This window comes from Ostrea edulis, chromosome 9, assembly GCF_947568905.1.
Source record: "Ostrea edulis chromosome 9, xbOstEdul1.1, whole genome shotgun sequence".
Lineage (NCBI taxonomy): Eukaryota > Metazoa > Mollusca > Bivalvia > Ostreida > Ostreidae > Ostrea > Ostrea edulis.
The window spans coordinates 54161000-54178608 of NC_079172.1; the positions used below are offsets into that span (position 1 = coordinate 54161000).

The 17609-nt window shown below is 35.1% G+C and overlaps 1 protein-coding gene and 1 long non-coding RNA gene across 3 annotated transcripts in view; one reads left to right on the forward strand and one right to left on the reverse strand.

Moving 5' to 3' along the window:
• The window catches only part of LOC130050224 (uncharacterized), a 19335-nt gene extending 9388 nt beyond the window's left edge, over positions 1 to 9947 (forward strand). The window contains exons 3-4 of one of the 2 annotated variants that reach the window (XR_008798649.1): positions 7519 to 7616; positions 9740 to 9947. This is a non-coding gene — a long non-coding RNA (uncharacterized LOC130050224). Of the gene's footprint in view, positions 1 to 2639; positions 7617 to 9739 lie in introns of those variants that run through there. The other variant, XR_008798648.1, reaches the window with a different exon arrangement.
• The window catches only part of LOC125659626 (2'-deoxynucleoside 5'-phosphate N-hydrolase 1-like), a 370196-nt gene that overhangs the window by 38463 nt on the left and 314124 nt on the right, over positions 1 to 17609 (reverse strand). The window lies entirely within an intron of this gene.

Sequence of the window (17609 nt, forward strand, 5' to 3'; positions counted from 1 at the left end):
GTACGATTGTTTATAAAAAGTGTGCTCATTAATTATTGTAAAAACATCGTTATTTAAGTTTGTACAGCAATCAATGTAAAAATGTGTCCATTTATCATTGTGAAAACATTTGTTAAAACTTAGAGTTTTGCTTTGTTTTACGATTTTTGATCATTAATCTAATTAAGAAAAAGAATTGCTCAAAGCTTATATTAGGAATATATTTTGATCTACCAAAACCAAGGATAGCTGATCTTCAAAATGGTCCGTCATTAAATTGTAAATAACACTTCGAAAAATGGTTCAAAAACGTGGTAATAATTTTTTCTGAGGGCGGGATCGACCTGGGGACGTATTAACTAGGGGACGGATCGGTAATAGGACGAATCGACTATTAAGGGACGGATTGATAATGGGACGGATCGTCTAGAGATCGAAACGGGGGGGGGGGGGGGGGGGGGGGCAGCGACAAAAAAAAAAAAAAAAACAGGCATGTCCTCGACATTGTATTCAGGTTCAGGGAGATAATAAGAACCAAGCAAAAACAATAAGTCTCCGAACTTCTTGAAAAACTTGATAATGTATAATATGAGTGGTGATAAATACCCTTAGGTTTTATCTTCATATCTGTTATCTGTCTTCAAAGTTTTAATGTAGGGCAAATGAGACTTACATCAAAAGTTAGCTTGCAAGAGTGGTCGATCTACATTATATTTGTGTTAGAAAGTGTGTATGGGGAATTGAGAAATTATTTTTTGTTCTTTCAAGAGAATAATTCCTTGTTAATGGCAGGTATAAAAGATTTATTTTAAAAAAATATTTAAATACATGTATAAGTCTTAATCAGTACTGTTAATTTCTGCTTTCATTTTTAATCAGATATCATTTATTTACGATTATATACCCTGAAATGGCAATGTTTATAAGATATGAAAGCAACTAGTCCTAGTTATGAGTGTTCGGGTATGAATTAAATATAAATTCACGGTGGCGAATCGTGTGACTTTGACATGATCAATTACACAGAAACACGTAGAACTACCATTTTAATTTAGATTTGTTCCAGAGAAAATTCTTCAAATGTAGATACATGTAGAAGTTATGTGGCAATTCGTTATTGATAAAGGTGTTGCTTACTCGTTTGAGTTTCCCCTTATGTTGACTTTTGTCGCCATTGATCACAATCGGCAATTCTCGGCTAATTCCGCTACGCTCCATACATTAGCCAGGCCGCGTTCAAGATCGTAGCGGCTAGCCTAGGGGTTAGGGATGGTGGCTGGTTTGTGCCATTTTGCAATGTTTTGTTTTTTCGTTATTTTGAGGCGAAAAGTACCTAATATGACAATTTTGTCGACTTTTCGTTATTTCGGGACGAAAAGTAGCTAAATATCGTTTTATTGTCTTTTCGCCTCGAAATGATAAAAAGACGATAAAGTGTATAATGGCACAAATCAGCCACCATACCTAGCCCAGTGTGCGAGGTACGAGTCACGCGAGAAATTCCGAGTGCATTGATCATGTAAAAGACACGCGATTTTCAACCGTGAAATTTATAGAGGGGAAACTAATTTTGATTTGAATATTGTGATGTTTAAAGACAGCGACATGCAGATACCGTAAAACAACTGAGCTAGTTTAACAATACGGATCCTCATGTGACATAGACCCGTGTATCAGCACGATAGAGGTCTATTCTCTTTAGAGAAGTCGAGAGGCATAGCCTTCATCGACTTCTCTTCGCAAGCATTCATGTTTTGATTCTGGAAAACGTTTAAATGCCGGAGTCGGTGACGGTTTATGCTTCGACCGACGTTTCGACTCAGATGTGCCTGGATTTATGCAATAGCCAAGTTGTTTTCAAACATTTAGCAGTAATGCACACAACTGTTACAAATGCCTCTCGACTTCTCTAAAGAGAATAGATAGAGGTCATTTGTTTTCTTGCCTTTCCGTTCTATTCATAAACTATTTGGCACATTTCTGAAGTCTGTTTGGTTTTTGCAATCCATTGAAACATAAAATCTAATAATATTCACGCTTGCTTCATTTGCATGCCATAAGACTACACCATCTTATAAATCTTAAATGCAAATTGCCATATAAACACTCTAAATAGACCTGAAACTTAAATTAAAACCTCTCAAAAGCGCACCGTAAATTTCCAGATGATGAATTTTGTTGTGTTTAAAACAATTCTACTTTCTTTTGCTTTCATTCATTTGGCAAATACTTGAATTTCTGAACACTTGCATTCATAAGTGGCATTCTATATGGTACCATGTATTTATAATGATTGTTAAAATTGAACATGCCCCATGGGGGCCCTTGATTTGTGAATAAATAACTATAAATATATTCTTTCTCCAAATAAGGTGTGTATTATAATACACTTAAAACACGTCAGTAAATTTACATGTTTGAATGATATTTCATACATTTAAATTTAATTTTCAAACCTCACAAGTTTTCTAACATAAATGATGCACCAATATTACTATTACACAGTGTATCCAAATGCTTTTCTTCTGCTTCCATTTTTAGCAGCCAATTTATTGTTTTGCATCAAAATTATTCAGTCCTACTATTGTGACCCTGGAGCCTGCATGTAAAAAAAATATCTTAAATTATTGTCATTTCGAATTTATCACATTACCTTACCCTCTACCGTGTGTACTGGGGACACACTATTCTAGCCATCTTGTTGCTTTAACGATTTAATTCATTGGTACAGTAGTTCTACAATGCACTTTGATGTACCGGTAACATACATTTCTAATTAAGTTTTTCTTTGGTGTCGAGTTTACTAGCCTAGTGCAGAATTTTTATTCCCACGTGAATATGATCTCTCTCTCTCTCTCTCTCTCTCTCTCTCTCTCTCTCTCTCGCACACAGAAGATAATTAAAAATAATGTTACTGGTTGACTTGGCTGTTAGTGTTAATCAATGCAAGTCCATGTTTTCGGTGCCTATGTAGACATAGTCATATAACGCTCCACCCATTTACTTTACAAAAATCAATTATAACCATTTTCAATAAAACAAACTTTTAAAAAAAACCACTAACTACCATTATTTTACATCTTGATATATCCCAAAAATCGACTTCATACTAACCACAAGTTCAAGTCAGGTTGTTTGTGTTTAAAATCCAGGCAGAATACGTTGGAGGCCACTGACCGGTGGAATCAAAGTACTGAAAGTACCGAACTGGGAACACAGAAAGTTTTAAGAGAAATGAAAATTTAAAACATGTGTTATAAAGCTTGTCAATATCACCAATTTCATGTAAGATTCTGTTATGCGCTGTCTGGTCATATTCATTTTAAAACCTGACCCTGGAGAACTTTTACTCAAGTCTAAATCAAATTGTGCAGAAAACAGAATATTTTCCATCTCACTATATGACTGTGAATTTAATGAACCAATATATGTGGTAAAACTTTCAGAAAATGGGATATTTTCACTCTCATTGTATAAAATATATGAATGTCCGTTGTAATATTTTGGTCTTTGCAATTGACTGGAACGAACACTTCAATGTTAATTTAATATGATCTTTGGCTTCTGGTGGGACTGTAAATCTTGCAAGTTTTCCTATGAGAATTGTTTCGTTTTTATTATTATCATCACTGGCATAGCTTTACTGCATTTACGAATTTCCCCAAGTGAAAAAGATAATAGAAATAGCACTGTGCTCTTTGCAATAAATTTTCTTTTGGTTTGTTTAAGACAATCATACTGAATTTCTTGAGGTGACAATGAATCTGCTAATGTTCGTAGATAAACTCAAATCTCGGATAAATTATCAAAGAATTTTTTTTTAAAGGTATATATTTTCTAGACTCGAACTGCAAATCACTGCAATCTCGAGCATTGCGATCAACAAATTGTGGAATACAATTCCAACTGCTTTTCCAACACAAACAAATATCACCTTGGAAGAAATTTCATCAGGGGTGTGATTTTTCCTCTTTTCAGAGGAAATCCTCTGATTCGCTCAATTTTCGGGGAAAAATGAAACACTCTGGATTGGATCTAAAGTGGCAGAAAATGATATTTCTCCAGGTAGAGTGAGGTGTTTTCCTCCCTTTTTGACCAGTTTTCCTCTGATTTCTGAGGAATTCAGTCACATCCCTGTTTCATTGCAAACACTAATGATTATAATGACCAATTAACTGTAAAATCTGGGGGGAAATGGATGACGAGGGATACAAGAATGTGTAACTAGTACAATGACCCATTGAATGTACAAATTTGTGTATAGTGTTTCTACATCATGTATAAAACTACTATAGTATTTGTTTTCTTCCAGATCAGTCAATTAATAGAAATAAAACACAATTAGCAGCACATTGTCTCCCTCTAAATGAATTAGAAAATATATACATATCCATCCCCTTGATGATAGTCAGCACTGCATAAGACTCTTAACGTATTTTTCCCCAAGTGTATTAAAAATTAGTAGTATTCATTATTGTTGATGAATTTCTTTCAGTATTGATATTTATTCCTTCTCCGATATTCTGTCCATATATGTCCAGTACATATTCTTTCAGTATTTCTTCTATCTCCAAGTATTTTATTTTCTAGGATTATTAGAGAACTGTATTTGTTAAGTAATCATTCTCCATTTATTTGTACAAACAAACTATTTACAAAACTGAAAGAATAAGCTAATCTTCAAATATGTATTTTAAAAATTTTGATTTACATTTACCGGTTTTCGTTCTTCCAATTTAGCTAAACTTATGGCACATTCGATTTTTGGGGTGGGGTTTTTTTTTTCAATTGAAAGAAACCAGGAAAGTATGTCATAGGCTGTAAATCGTGATTAATACAGTGTATAATTTATTTGCTAAATTTTATTGACATTTTAAGATATGAATATAACAAATCTTATATTTACATTTTGATACTATTTATGGATGCATATGAACTATACTGCTACTACTTTCCAGTCAAGAATACATTCAATTTCACCTGTTCAAGTTGTATACTTGTAAGTCACATAGAAAACTAAACACGTCATTTTGAAATCTCTGGCGCCCCTAGGTAACTTACACCCCCCTTCTTCATCCTTTAAACATAACCTAAATTAACTACTTCTAATGAAGAACTGTCAGTCCTATGATTTGGTCTCGTCTGTTATTCGTATCAGAAAATAGAGCGAGGGAAGGATGGTAGTTCTATAATGTTGATGTGTGTCCCCATCCCTTCTTGAAGTAATATTTTGATTTTAAATATATAGATGTATCACAAATACGCAACTTCCGAGATATCAGCTCTTCTGTGATAGAGGTACGTTCAGTGTTCTGTTGAACGCTTGGGTGGGTACAAGATGTATACAACGTACATATACTATAGACTAGCTATGTAAATACGGATAAAAGTAATGAAAATGTAAATTTTGTTTATATCAGCCGTTGGTATACATCAAACTGACAATATCAAGAATAATATTTGATTGAATTAGGCCATTAAATTAAATATTAAATTATTTTTTATTTCCTCTTTTGCACGAGTGATATTTTAATCAAAGAAAATGGGGATTATTGTTTTTTGTTTGAGCTATTTGATTATTAAATACTGATAAACTTACTAGTATTGTGTGTCACTCTAGTTTGGGTCGTTGCATGACGTCTGATAATCGGCCTTTAGGCAATATATGAAGGCAGCGACAAGCATTTGTACCCACCGCGTGTGGACGATAGTATGTTTTGCATCTCACTGTGCGTAAGAGTTCCACAAAGGGAAAGAACTATGGAGCAATTCGGAAATTGCGTATTGATTTTGATCGTCTTATAATCATAGTTGTTTTCAAGAACAGATGAGTAAATTGCGTCATTTCAATGTCTAACATGCAGTATTTTTTCTCTCCCAATCATAAAACAAGTATTTTTCCACAGGCGATTTTCTAAATCCTCCATTCTTAGTCACCTTCCCTAAAATTTATCTGTGTTCACAAATCTTACTCACTTTAGACTTCATCTCATAAAGTGTTGAATACATGTAGATATATTCAGTGACAGACATGATAAAGTCAGATCATTTAGACATGTTGAGGTGATTATTCAGGGCGGGAACATTAAAAGCAATTGGGGTGGCAACATGTGGTACATCATATGTACGACCTGCAATGAATATTACAAGTTAATTAACTGTTTAGTCAACCATATTAAACTTAATTGTCGGACTTTTGAATTGAAAAGTATTAGAAACTCTAGCCATAATATTTGTTTCATCAACATCATATAAATATCATATCTTGACGGATAAAATACTTGCCTTCATTGGCATAATGAATTGTCTTTAGATGGCCATCTTCATAGATCCTCCCTTTCGTCATACAATGTAGAACCCTTTTCAAGATTTAATTTGCATTTTTCCCAACTTTCTTTCAGATCATGATGAACTCTGGAGGCCATTGAGCTTCGAAAATGGAATGCGGAGGGGGAAAGCATGAACAGGATGCCTATATCCGGTCATGAAACACAATGTGTTGATCCTCTTGATTCCACCATACACTTTCTCCTAGTAACAAGTAGTTAGCTATTCGCTCGAAATGGCTTTGAAAGAGTGATGTTCGTTTTTCAATCATGGACTTTGGAAATGTTGTTGGTTCTTTTATTTGACAGCATTTTTGATTGTTTACTTATTGCAGAGTCATGTTGTTAAAAAAAACTCTGGTTTCCCAGATCCTATTACTTGGGCGTTGTATCTGATGATGGCATTTTTAATAATGTTGCCTTGCTTTCTGTCAATTCTGTTTCTTGAGATGTTGCGCAGGCTTCCAAAACTTCTTCCTTCATTTTCAGTTAAGATGGGCGGTAGACAAAAAAGATTGTAAAGTTCATGTGTAACGAGACTGTGAAAATGAGACCCATAAAACTATCTGGTTGTCATTTTAACTGGATTTCCGATGATGAGTTTACAAAGATAGCCAAAGTAGAAGGATTGGTTATATAGAGGCAATATTTGTCTTGGATTTCTATCTGACGCTTTACTGTAGGCGATAGATATGCTATTTGTAAGACAGTTGAAAAGTTGCAGGACATTGGCATTGATTTTTCCCTCAGAATGTTTGATTTCGGAAAATTTAGCAAGTTTCACTACAAAGAGTCTTGCGTCAGAACCACGGACTTGATTTCTGTATCCAATTTAGTTGTTTACTAAATATTTCATATTCTTCTTGGATCTCTTTGTTTGAAAGGTGATAAGGTAATTTGGTTATTAAATCTGCTACCATGTTAGAAATGTCATGTAAGGGTTCGCAGCCCAAAATTTCATATTTCTATAAACAGAGTTGTTTGATAGGGTCGTTGTCCATTGTTCTGGTGCAAGAGTAGGGCTGGTGGTCTCTGGATGTCTTGCAATGTTTCGGTAAGCTGCTTTGTAACAACATATTTCTATGTGTCAAAAACTTCAGCTCCTCTTGCGTCTAATTCATCGATGATGGGCTGAACTCAGAGGTGTGTGAATGGATTAACATTTCGCTCCGTATCGAAGTTCCCTTCTGAATTGATCAAATCTATCTTTCAGGGTTATTAATGGTTTTCTGAAACAAATGCAGCTGTAATAACCGCCTCGCTGGTGTCCTGCTTCAAATTGGCTAGCAGGGTTGTCGCCATTAAACACACGTAAGACATCTTTATATCCTACTCCCATGATCAAACTTTCCTTGTCTATCTCCAGAATGTCCTCAAGTCTTGTTTCAGTGTAACTTAATTCTTTTGTCGGAGCTCCCAGATTTTCCTAATATGTATAAATGTGGTCTTTCAACTATGGATTGTATATCATTCTTTCTGTGAGGGTATTTTAATTTTCCCCCCGTCATTTGTAAGGTAAACGGCTGGATCGTAGATGCAGGAGACCTTGAAATTATACGTGTTTTTCAGGAAGTCCAAATGATCATACCAACATTTCCGGTGTCGAATCCTTTCCGTTTCTTTAAATAGGTTAAGGTTATCATTAGGATTTTCTGATGTAGGTAAATCTGAAAAGACGTTGCATCAGTATAACTGCATGTACATATGTATGATTTGAAACCCTCAGTTCCTCTAGCTACGCGATGTTTCTCAATAAGGCCCCAAAAATGTGTGTTTACGGTCACCCGCCCAACCCTATATATTTGCCCCGACCCTAAAACTTTTCATCGGAAAATATATAATTTTCCGGATTTCGTCTCCTTCTAGAACTGAACCCAGGGCCTATTATTCCACTTCTATAGAAATGATCTCGTGGGGATCCGGGTTATAATACATCCTCAGTACCCCCTTGCTTGTCGTAAGAGGCGACTAAATGGGGCGGTCCTTCGAATGAGACCGCAAAAAACGAGGTCCCGTGTCACAGCAGGTGTGGCACGATAAAGATCCCTCCCTGCTCAATGACCATAAGCGCCGAGCATAGATCTAAATTTTGCAGCCCTTCACCGACAGTGGTGACGTCTCCATATGAGTGAAATATTCTCGAGAGGGACGTTAAACAATATTCAATCAATCACCGCCCCATTTAGTCGCCTTCTACGACAAACAAGGGGTACGGAGGACCTATTCTAACCCGAATCCCCACGGGATTATTCAATGTGAAATTCCACTTCCACTAATAATGTTTTGCTTGTTGAATTTGTCAACATGAATTCCATGGGATTTTGCAAAGATTTTGAGAATTTGTCCAGCATTTGAGAGGTAGTTACCATTTTTTTCTGTAATGTTATAACGTTTTCCCAAATCACCCCAGTTGATATTTTCACTTTAATTTTCTTGCATTTCAAGCAGGAATGACTCTTTTTCGACATTGATAATTTTCAAACTTACCATGGTGTTTCTTGCGTTTTTTTTTTTTTTTTAAATTTCTGAGTTGATTTTTTGTTCATGTGATTTTTTTTTAGCAGACTCGGGTGTCTCAAAATATTTCTTCAGCCTCAGTCTCTCTCGTTCATATTCACTGTATGATATCCCAGACGACAAAAAGGCTTGTACATCGGTGTTTTCATTGAAAAGTACATTTTGAATGATTTGATTATTTTATTTTATTTTAGAGTGCCCCCCCCCCCCCCTCTTAACTAAAAGATCCTCCATTTGGTGCGTTACTGCAGATTTCTGTATAAACCTGTTTCTATTTCTTTACATTTCGAACAGTTACACAGTTCATGTGATTTCCTTTCTTGTTCTCTTAATTGTAGCCAAGATGCTATACCATATGTTTGAACGTAGCTTTTTTTTTCCACTGGATTTATTTGAATTTCTAAAAAACTTGAATTCTGTTAAATATTTTTGAACCCTGGATAATTTGTCAGGAAATTTACTCTTGCTGATGTACATTTTTGGGTATGTATGCGTTGACAATAAAATTGGTATCTTTGATTTTTCAGGAATTTATGCATATTTCGGCTGTAGCATATCAGAAGATTTAGGGGGTGGGGGGTGGGTGGGGTGGTATATGGTTGTTTCCAATATTGTATGGCCGATTTTTCTTTAGATGATTTGCCTGTACATGTAATTACTTTTGCAAAATGACATAAATTCATTTTGTTTAAATTATTCCTAAGGAAGTGGCACACAAGTTTTGATCATTTTAAATTTATTTCCATCAAGTTCATTTTGATAGTTGTAGAATCATTGCCATGTTCTAATGGTGCATCCTTTCAATTAGTTACCGTTTGCAAAATTTGTGATCATCGTAAGTTCATTTTCATGGTCAAATTACAACTTTGTGGTTATTGTAAAATTATTCCCTATGTTCCTTTCATTGAATGTTACAGCCTACTGAGCAGTTCTCGTTTTCTCCATCAGCAAGGTCAAGCTGCACCCCAATGCTGATTATTTCTGAGCCATGTTGGAAATTATAGTCTCCAAACTGATGCAGTTTAACTTCTTTTTTTTATGTCATAAAAATAAATTCTTTTATAATCGAATGTTTGAAATGTGGATTATTTTGAGAGAAAAATAAATAAAAATTATGTAAATTCATTCGGTGTTTTGTTGTATTCATATCAAAGCTATGGAATATTTACAAATGCATTTAATACATAAATTATAAACTTGTTTAATGCATGTGTTGTAGACATTTAAATCTGTGTTTTAAACATATAGCATGGAAGGAATGATTTCGTTTTAGAGGGTAAACAAGTACACGCATATTAATGAAAGTTTTGATGGGATTTGAATTCATTTACAGCATTTTTGTATAAGGATTTAATGCACGCATCAATTCGATTTTAATGAGAGCAACAATTGAATTGCTTTCATTAAAGGCTATGTCACACAGCCACTGCATACAATTTGTGCATATTCCACGTATGAAATTTTGGTCATTCGTGATACATGCGCGATATACGTAATTCATAAAGTGTTTCATGCGTTTTTCATTCGTCGATGTGCGCAGATGTCCGTCGAGGGTTTTTAAAATTCGGCAGACGGGTCTTTCCGTGATCTCGATTTTGAGCTGCTCAAAAATTTTTGGTCGGTTGAGATTTAAGCAGTCTATGCGTATTTTACGTAGTTTATACGCAATTTTGCGCAGTTGTGCGTGATTTTGGCGAGATGCATTGGCTTTCCACAATCGTTCCACGTATGTACCACAGATGTATCTCTTATCACATATTGCGTTAAAATTACGTAATTGACGCACGAATCACTAATGAATTGCAGATAAACATCGCAATAATCGCGCACGGTTCACGCACGATTCGCGTATGGTGTGCCGATATTGGGTCAGATTTGGCTTTTACGTAGATTTACGTGTTCTTTGAGTGGTTTATTCGTACTTCTTCCATGGTTTTAACGTACGTGGTTCATTTGTGATACATCTGTCAATATTTCACGTAAAGACCCCAGCTTTTCCACGTATGACCAAATTTCATCCGTGGAAAATGCGCAAATTGTACGTAGTGGTTGTGTGACATAGCCTTAAAAGAATTGATGCGCGCGTTAATTCCTTATACAAAAACGTTGTAAATAATTATAGATATCTTTAAATTAATTAAAGAGATCATCAAATCATTTATACCGAACTCTAAATTAATTTTTGCGAGCAATATTTCCACCACATTGATGTTCTTATCAATTGAATTGGTGAGAGCATGAATTGAATTAATGCGCGCATCAATTTGAAATAATTAAATTGATGCGCGCATCAAATCAATTATTGTTCTCGTCATAAAATTGATGTGCACATTAATTCAATTGATGAGAGCAATAATTGAATTGAAGCGCGCATTAATTCATTTGATGAGAGCAATAATTGATTTGATGCGTGCATTAATTAAATTGATGAGAGCAATAATTAAATTGATATCTATTAAAGATATCTTCAATTAATTGGGGTTTTGCTAATTTGGCGCTCCCTGTACTTCCTATGGATACAACCACTCCTACGCGAGATGCAGTCATGCTTTTAACGCAGAGTTCAAGTTCTTTATTATCCTTGAGCCAAACGGCTCCTCAGAAACAGAAAAACATAAATATGGTATATACAGACATCACACAGGAGAGTATATGCTTTTAACACAGAGTACAACCAACTCTACGGCATTTTACTATTGACAGTGGAGATGTCTGTGAGGAGGGGTAAGAAATTGATCCATATTTTTCTATATACAAATAATTCTTGAAAAATATATAGCCTATCAGGTAACGCAATAAATTCTGGTGCGAGTGATATAACATTCGGTCAGATCCCCTACCACTTGTTCAAACACTTCAACATAGTTGGAAAATTTCGAGTGAATTGGTCTCGGTCGGTCGTTTTCTTCATTTTTATTAAAAATAGAATATCCCACCTAAAGGTCAATCACATCAGTGAAAAGACAGATCAGAATTTTCAACACAAATGTAAAAAGCAGTTCTTCTTTATGGCTCTGAGACCTGGAAGGTAACAACAATTAACAACAAACTCTAGTCTTTCATCAATAAATGTCTCCGCCGTATCCTTAACATCAGATGGCCTGACACCATATCAAACAACAGTATATGGGATAGAACCAATCAGAATCCCATCAATATAGACATAAGGAAGAGAAAATGGGGATGGATCGGCCATACACTGCGTAAACCACCTGACAATATCACAAGGCAGGCTCTTGAATGGAACCCACGGGGGAAGAGGAAAGTTGGAAGACCCAGGCAAACCTGGAGAAGAACCCTAGAAACAGGCCAGAGAGGCAGGTTTGACTTTGGCCCAACTGAAAAATGCAACCCCAAACAGAGTACGTTGGAGAGGTGTGGTTGCGGCCCCATGCTCCCCACGGAGCGAACAGGAATAAGTGAAAGTAAGTCAGTGAAAAGACAACAAATGTATACCCTAAATATCAGTACGAAAACTTTGCAATTACTCAGTAAGACAATTATGAATGATAATTATAATATAATGCTGGATACAATCATTCTCTGAAAGTATAACGTAGGATACGACCATTCCGTAAGGGTTAATGTACGAGTATCGCTCCATTGCTTTTAAGGAATGGAGTGATACGAGTACATTGACCCACTTAAAATCCACCTTTGCTAAACTAAACTTTGTGCATTTTAATCATGTCTTGCGTTTTTCATTCTTTTGTTGCATGCATTTATATCTACTTGTATAAAGGTTGACCTACTTTCCGAACACTCCATTCCTGAAAAAAAATGGAGTGTTCGAACAAAAGAATGACGTCATAGGTGGATTTTAATAACACTCACTGACAATTTGCAAGGATGTGTTACGGCACGTTTGGTCGCCTTGGCAAATTCGGTCGCCCGGCGACGATACGTGCGGCGCGTTTGGTCGCCGACGACCATTCGTGCTGCACGTTTCGTCGCCAGTGACCAAACATGCCGCACATATCGTCGCCTGCTGACCGAATGTGCCGTTAGGGTGGACACGAATGTCGTCAATTTTAGGCCATACCCGAGCACGAATGGTCGCCACTCAAGCCCCCTGTCCCAAACCTCAACTTTGCTTTTGTTTTGCAAAAAGGGTGTGTGTTCATGTGTGTGTTTGTACGTGTCTGGGTGAATTTAAGTGACGGTGTGAGTGTGTGTGCGCGTGTATGTGTGCATGCATGTGCGTATACATGCATGAGTGCGTGCGTGCGTATGCGTGTGCATTCATGTGTAATAAAGTTTGTTTTGCATTACACATGCACATACGTGTGCAGATTTGTGACACAATCAGGTACGATACAAAGCCAACAAACAAAACATCTGAGCATTTCTGGATGGAATTTGATGTGAATTTATTTTGCAAACACACGAGTCGCAACATTTTAGCAACACAATACTCCTACATACCATCCTTATGGCACGCCGTTTTTACATTTATTTCTCTTCAAAGATATCTCATAAATCCAATAAGACATCTTATAAAAGATATAAAATACCTTAATATGTTTTTTATACGAGATATCTTATATAGTATATAATATATCTCGTAAACTTTATAAGATGTCTAATTAACGTTTTTTATTTAAGCTATCTCATTAACTCTTATAACATATTTTATAACTTTTATAAGGTATCTTATGAAAGAGATTTTATAATATATCTCATATTTTATAAGATACATGTATCTTGTAAAACATATAAGATATGTTGTATGTTTTATAAATCATTTCTTAAACTTTATAAGATAAATGAATTTTTATAAGATATCTTATAAACTATACAAAGTATCATATTGTTGTGTAATACTTGTACTTGAGTGACACCTGTGACCTAGATTGTTCTAGAGTTCGATGTTTATCACGTAGTGGAAATATGACAAACTGTCTTTCAAGAATGTACCAGAAAATTAATTCTGATTATGAATACAATGAGAGTTTTGCCGATGTTAAGCTCTGGTTAGACAAGCACTCTAGGCATTTTGGATTATTCTATAACTGGGACTAGGATGTAGGAATTTCGTTGGAAATTAACAGCCGATTTGTGATTTGTTTTGTATACAGATTCAGCTAGGCACGTGCATTTTTTATTGTTTACCTATTGTGAGTTAGTACTTTGTTATTATTATAATTTTCTTTCAATAATTGCAAATAAATGCTATTACTTGTTTGACTGCCTTTGTTAGTAAATTCTGCTGCTGGGTAATTCTGACCCATAACAATGTGAATTTACTTTTATAACATGTATAAGATATCTTATAAAACATATTAGATATCCCGTATGTTTTATAAGATATCTCATAAAGTTGATGAGATATCTTATAGAAATTCAATTATGAGATATCTTCTTATAAAACATATCTCATATCTAATATGTTTTATAAGATATCTTACAAAAATAAATTTATAAGATATCTTCTATCACATAGTTTTAAAGATATCTTACATATTTATGAGATATATTATCAACTGTAAATTATGAGACATCTTATAAAATTTATTAGCTATCTGATTTAAAATAGAAAATATCTCATAGATTACATAAGATACCTTTATAAAGGAGTAAATGTAAATATGGCATGACATACATCCTGATAAGTATGAGTGCGCAAACACGCATACAAATATACATGAGCACACAGAGTGAAATACAAAGCAAGTGCTACCATTTGTCATGGTTTGATAAGAAAATGAAATCTTTGAATTCAGCATAAACAACACTGCGTGCAGTTTTAATTTTAGTGAACATGATATTCATGAACAGCACTTTACCACTTACCATGTTAACTTAATGTAAAAAAGAAATCCATCAGTACTATCATGATGAACAAAATTTAAAAAAAGGAATTTAAGCCAACTACTGTACTAGCGATAAGCATGAAAGTAAAATGTAAAAAATAGCTACCTTCACAAAGTACGCATCAAATTGAACAGGTGGAGTAAGCAAATCTATAAATGCAACTTTATAGGTATGAAGCACTTTTCATACATGAAATTGGCACTCTCAAAATAGAGCCATTACTTTTTGAAGTATTTAACCCAAACACAGTTGTCTTTCTCTCTGTTATTGAATTTGGCGTGGAAGAGAGATTGAATTTGGCGTGGGAGAGAGACTGTGTATGTTTGAGTGAGAGAGAGAGAGATACATGGGGGTGATTGGAGGGCAGTGCGGATATAGCTCAGACTTGTTGAAGAATAGGCGTCTATGGAGGAATACTACAGTTTTGTGGGTATATCCATGTCATGTTTTGTGCACTCTCTCCGCTTGTAGGCCTACCCTTTTACGCCACATCTATGAAATGCAAGATTAGGCCTATTCTCTGTATACTTGAAACATGTCAAGGTTTGAAGAGCTGTTTCGAATCGGAATAAGATGTGCTGTGATTTTTAGCATCTGATTATTAATCGAAGGCTACTAGAAAGCGCCACATCTCCCTTGGCTATTACCAGACTCGTTCGGTTTGATCAAATCGGAAGAATTTGGAGAAGGAGGAGGAGGATTAGAAGGGAGAAAGAGAAGGAAGGGAAATAGGTGCTGGAGGAGGAGGAGGAAAGCAAAGTTGGGGTTTGAGAGCGGGGGCATGGGTGGCGACCATTCGTGTCCACCCTCACGGCACGTTCGGTCGCCCGGCGACGATACGTGTGGAACAAATGGTCGCCGGCGACCAAACGTGCCGAAACGACCAAATGTGCCGTAACAAGAATGCATGCTTTTAATGTCTTTTATGATGTCATCAGGTGTTTACGTTATGTTTTTAAAATTTGAAAAATGGAACTTCATTATTTATTACAAGTTATACAACGTAAATTTCAACAGTTCAGATGAGGAGACGATTATAGGACTGCATTCTTTGGACACCATTTCCAATAGCATGTAAACCACAAGGGCCAAGCTTTATGGCACGCCGTTTTTACATTTTTTCCTCTTTAAAGATATCTCATAAATTTATAAGAAATCTTATAAAAGTTATGTTATCTTCTAAAGTTTAAGAGACATCTTATATCCTAAGTTTATACAAGATATCTTATAAAGTTTATGAGATATCTTATATAGTTTATAAGACATTAAAATATATTTTACGAAATATCTTATAAACTGTAAATTATATGAGCTATCTTATAAAATATCTTGTTAAAAATAGAAGATATTATATATCATAAATGATATAAGATATCTTTATTGAGAAATAAATACAAATAAAACGTACCATAAAGCTCGCCATGTTATTACCATAAAAATAAATAAATTGGGAGTTCCCACAGAGTCCATGGATGTATTTTTAACAAAATCAATATTCACTAAAGTTAATGTCATTTGGGAATTTATTTTTGCTACGCTCGCGGAGCTCAGTAGTTGTTCTTTACATTGTAGACCTTTACAGATAACAGCGGACTCCGGCGCATCTATTATGATCAGTGATGGCATTTTTTAAAACGGTTTCTATGCGAGATTTATGTATTCCATTCAATTACTTTATCAAAAATACACCTGAAATACCCAGGGAATTGAACATACAAAAAAAGAAGGAAGGTACCGGAAGTCCTCTCTACTAGTTTCTGTGATCCACATAACAACGTAATGATCTGACAAGTCGACATAATCTGACACATCGACGTAATGATTCAACAAGTCGACGTAATCTGACACATCGATGTAATGATCTGACAAGTTGACGTAATGATTTAACAAGTCAACATAATGATCTGACAAGTCAACATAATGCTCTGACAAGTCAACATAATGCTCTGACAAGTCAACATAATGATCTGACAAGTTGACATAATGATTTAACAAGTCAACATAATGATGTAATGATCTGACAAATCAACGTAATCTGACAAGTCAATGTAAAGATCTGACAAGTCGATGTAATGATCTGACAAGTTGACGTAATGGTTTAACAAGTCAACATAATGATCTGACAAGTCAGTGTAATGATCTGACAAGTCCACATAATGATCTGACAAGTCAACATAATGCTCTGACAAGTCAACATAATGATTTGACAAATTGACGTAATGATCTGACAAGTCGACGTAATGATCTGACAAGTCGATGTAATGATTTGACAAGTCAACATAATGATCTGACAAGTCAACATAATGATCTGACAAGTCAACATAATGATCTGACAAGTCAGTGTAATGATCTGACAAGTAAACGTAATGATTTAACAAGTCAACATAATGATCTGACAAGTCAATGTAATGATCTGACAAGTTGACGTAATGATTTAACAAGTCAACATAATGATCTGACAAGTCAACATAATGATCTGACAAGTCAATGTAATGATCTGACAAGTTGACGTAATGATTTAACAAGTCAACATAATGATCTGACAAGTCAACATAATGATCTGACAAGTCAACATAATGATCTGACAAGTCAATGTAATGATCTGACAAGTTGACGTAATGATTTAACAAGTCAACATAATGATCTGACAAGTCAACATAATGATCTGACAAGTCAACATAATGATCTGACAAGTCAATGTAATGATCTGACAAGTTGACGTAATGATTTAACAACATAATGATCTGACAAGTCAACATAATGATCTGACAAGTCAACATAATAATCTGACAAGTCAATGTAATGATCTGACAAGTTGACGTAATGATTTAACAAGTCAACATAATGATCTGACAAGTCAACATAATGATCTGACAAGTCAATGTAATGATCTGACAAGTCGACGTAATGATCTGACAAGTCAATGTAATGATCTGACAAGTTGACGTAATGATTTAACAAGTCAACATAATG